At 37.5% G+C, this 4,532-nt stretch overlaps 1 long non-coding RNA gene across 1 annotated transcript; it reads right to left on the bottom strand.

Moving 5' to 3' along the window:
* Positions 1-234: 234 nt before the first annotated feature.
* Positions 235-2,545, bottom strand: LOC123469762. The gene is made up of 5 exons (XR_006643110.1): positions 2,400-2,545; positions 1,655-1,734; positions 1,275-1,572; positions 934-1,120; positions 235-742 (listed from the first exon to the last, which is right to left on the bottom strand). It is a non-coding gene; the product is annotated as an uncharacterized LOC123469762 (long non-coding RNA).
* Positions 2,546-4,532: the final 1,987 nt, after the last annotated feature.

Genomic DNA, 4,532 nt, shown 5'->3' with positions numbered 1-4,532 from the left:
CCCCAAAACAGGAAAAAATCGAAACACCCCCGCACTTAAACTAGCAACAGAGCATATAACACTCGCTGGTATCGATCCTTTCAAAGAAATCCTGCAGTAAACTCAACACGCTGGGCAACCAAGGGAAAAACCACAAACAGAACTCAAATTCTCCCCTATGTAAAAAAAAAGAGCAAATCAAACTAAGTTGATGCTGAACTCCTTAACCAAGAACTAGAATGCAATCAAAGGCCAACAAGAAGGGCTTACATCAATAAATCAGCTAAAGAAGATAAAAAAAACCTTATGCGATATACATAATGAGGGAAGGGACATCAGAGGGAGGGGAATCTTTACAGCAGAAATTTATGTCATCCTTAGAGCTATGGAAATCACATATGGCCAAAATGACTTGACTGAGGTATTGACCATATTTACAGACTCAAAGTCAGTGGTACAAGCTCTAAAATCCCTCAATATCGGGAACCATCAGATAATCTATAAAATAATAAATGCCGCAGAAAATTAAGGAAGCTTAGCCACCAAAACAACACTATAATGGATACCTAGTGTAAGAGTAAGAGAACATAGGCCGTTTCTTTATATCACGGTACAAGTATACACAAGATGGGATCACGGGAAAATCTGAGCTCAATAGCGAAAAGGAGGGGTTTTTTTTACACTTAAGTAGCAACAGTTGCAAACGCCATGGGAGAAATCATCAACACGCCTAGGCGGAACGCCGGAGACCGGTGTTCGATTCCTGATATGAAATTGCATAATATAGGATATCTATATAAAAATCTTCGTTCTTTGGGTATGTTAATTGCTTAAGAACAAAGAAAATTTTTATTTTTTTGTAAGATATAATGTTAAATAATTTAAACAAATCAAAATTTTCTTTGTTCTTAAGCAAATTACATTCCCAACGAACGAAGATTTTCATGAATATACCACAAATTTTGGTGTCTGGGCAGGAGCGACTAGCAGTATTTGGGCAGGAGCGACTGGCCGGTTTTGAGCAGGAGCCACTAACAGTTTTGGTGCAGTAGCCACTGGCAGTTTTTTAGCAAGTGCAGAATTAGTTTTTTCCTGTCCGTTATAAGCTCATCAACAAGAGCAGCTCCAAAGCAATTTTCTCCTAAATTGTTGGATACAAAAGGGTTCATGAGCTAAAGTTTGTTGCAGGAACGTTATTGGCATCTCGGACAAAGTCATCAAACAATGGTTAAACATGAAAAATTCTATGCATTAATAATCGTCTTAATAAAAAACCAAACATAAGCAGTTGATACCCATAATAGACAAAACTGGTTGGTACAGCTTCAAACTCCCTTCCTTCTCTATCTTTCAGAGGATCCTCTGAGTTGAGATTATTTTTCTCTATGTCTTGTTGAAGCTCTGCAGCAGGAATGTCCAGAAATTGCAGATCACCCTGCAATGAACCAGATATATTTACATTGTTGGCAAAAGAGTCTCTTCTAGAACCTCTACAGTAAGTGAATTTAGATGTGTGAAATCTTCTGCAGGCTTATCGTCTACATCTTCAAATAGGTCTAAGTAGGTCCTCTAAATTGGCACAGTCAAGTTTTTCTGTTATGGGAGGTAGACAAAATGTATTAAATATTATCAATAAAGTAGTTTAAAAAATTTACGTGTTGGGGTGTTCCATTACCTTGTGCTAATGCACAGAGTTTAGCCCAGTTTCTCTTCAGCCTTGTAATAGCCGGCTGTTTTACAATATACTTAGCTAGCCTACCATAATGCAAAAAACTGTTAAAAAGATACACCACTATTTCAGGGTTATTCGTACGAAAAGCTCGGTTAATGATATCTGGGGTACCTATCCCCAAAACTTTGAATCGTATCGCAAAATGAAATTTCGTGGTATATACCACGGAGTAACGGAATTTTATAAAAGACGGAAGTTTTTAACGGAATTTTAGAAAAGATTTGTAGGCAACGGAACTCGAACATCAGAACTTTAGATGTGTATTCCCATGGCTTACCACTGTGTCATATTCTATAAAGATTAATTAACAAATGCCTGTTCGGATTCGATTCAAGTGTGTTAGGTGATACAAAAATGTTGAGGGAATTTATTAAAGATTTGAAAATTTTTGATTTTACGTGTTTTTGATGCAAGTGGCTAAACAAAAACCATTCCATGAAAAAGCGTGGTTCTTCCAAATTTTCCAATTCCACAAATTATTCAGGTTTTATTCCATCCAGGGGTCCACTAATCAGAAAATTTCGGGGAAATTATGTTGGAGATAGACGAGTATATGAGAGATGGATTCAACATAACTAGGCTTCTGTCTGAGACAGGCTTGCACATTTATTGTAGGATACATGAGAACATAGTTGTAGTCTTCTTTAACACACGAATAAACATTGAAGATAAACATAGAATTAATTACCTGAGTATACAATACTCGATGACAAGAACTGAATATAACTGTAGAAACGACTGGCTTCAGTGGAGTGAATAATTAACACAGTTTTACACAATGTGAGCAAAACGAAAATGAGAGAGACTTCAGCGTGGTGTTAGCGTGGTGCTAGCTTGCAGCAGAACTTTAAAAAATGGCTGCTGGGATGTCTTGGGCCTATGATGTATAAAAGAGGAGGCCGAGGCATCCGTCATTTGTATGTGCTGCCATCTGTCAGGTGCTGCCATCTGTTGTTGACATGTTGTATATATTCCAACAAATTATACCCACACATGATGAATTGTATTAACAACCCAAAAAATTTGAAAAAAATACAACAATTTTGCTTTTTCCCACTTACTTGGGGGTTGTTAAGGCTTACCCCAAAAGACTAAAATCCTTTTTTGCTGTGTAATCCTTTGTGCGAGTTTTTTCATTTAGCGTGTAAATTAAACTTACAATGAGACCATCTCCATCTTGGGCCAGCTGCCTCGTCTATGAATATCAAAGAAAAATAGTTACAATGTATTGCACAGGCTAATTAGTGGTAAACTTACCATAAATTCCTTACATCTTCTTTTTTTATTTGATGAGTATTTTACAACGAAACTGCTGGTCTTCATGACTCCTAATTTCTCACATTTTTAATGCTTTGGCACACCCTTATTATCCGTATTTTTTTCAGAACATGAAGGCTCTTCCTCGTCCTTTTCGCTAAGATTACCTGAAATATATCCATGCTAGCCATTCTTGCGTTGATTTAAATTTCTTTTAACGGAACAGTATGGCCATGAACATCAAGAGATGGCGTTGACAGCCAACAACTCCCATTAGGATAACGACGCTTCAGATTTGAAATACCGATTCAATGCGGAACTACGGCCATGTTGGTCGAGATGATCTGCAATGGATGATTGAAATCCAAAAGGACTGTCGGATTGCTCAGCTTTCACGGCTGGCCCAGCTTTTACGGCCGGCTCAGCTTCCACGGCCGGTTCAGCTTCCACAGCCGACTCAGCCTCAACGGCCGGCTCCACCTAGTCAGACAGCAAAGCCACGCAGTAAAGCACAGCCTTGCCGTCCGGCTACGCCTTTTGGGAAAATTGGGAAAATTGAATTACGGTGACGGGATTTTCTACGATGTATACATTAATTTAAATTGCGAAAAAACAATGAATAAAATATTAATACCTTCTTTCATTAGGAAGATACTCGTAAATAAGAGATCTACAATTGTGAGGATTCACCACCCAAATCAAATTCAAACAGTAAAATTGAACACGCTTCATTTATTGTCCTTATCTCTCAGCCATTGTCCTGTTTTGACCCTAAACTTGTTGCCCCGAATGACCCCCTTTATAATTTAATTATCTTAACGGTAAACCCAGATGTTTTCCGCCTGACTTTTTATTTTTAACACGTCTGAGCTCATTTGACCTTAAATTCAGCTCTCTGTCTTGCCGTATAAAAGATATACAACCTCCACTTGAAAAAACAGTCAAGCGTCATAACGTCAAGTAAGTCACTCAGTCAGTCTGCGGGCACTCTTCTGACAGTCTTCTAAGAGTCTTCTCCCTGCTCTTCTCTCAGTTTTTTCCTTCTTTCTTTGTCCGCTGTATTTTATAATGTGTTATGGATATTTTTTTATGAAGCAAATTGTAAAGAACAAATATCGATAAGGATTACCTGACTCGCATGAGGAAGAATTTCCAGCTGCACTTTGTTTTCATGAGCTAAAATTATCTGCTTGCCTGAAACAGCAGTGAATTTAATGTAACAGGAAGAATGATAACCATAAATGTCATTAGGGGATCCAGGTATTTTTACTCCACTGAACTTTGAGTTTGTTAAAAAACTGTACACCAGTTGTGCATTTCTACATTTCATCAGCTTTTCATCATCAAAGAGTTTAATCTTTCCCGAACCAGCCTTATCAACTATGTGAATCACACATATCTTTTCTTCATTCGATGAAGCCATTTTCAACACAAATTAACTTAGAAACATCATTGAAATATTTACGTCACTTGTATTGTTTAAAAAAGTCAACTAGCAGACGATGTTGAATGATGCAAAACTTGTGTCAGATAGATGAAAGTGAATAAAAAATTTGTTACGAGA

This window comes from Daphnia magna, linkage group LG2 (genome assembly GCF_020631705.1).
Source record: "Daphnia magna isolate NIES linkage group LG2, ASM2063170v1.1, whole genome shotgun sequence".
NCBI classification, from domain to species: domain Eukaryota; kingdom Metazoa; phylum Arthropoda; class Branchiopoda; order Diplostraca; family Daphniidae; genus Daphnia; species Daphnia magna.
This window is presented reverse-complemented; position numbering and strand designations above follow the sequence as displayed.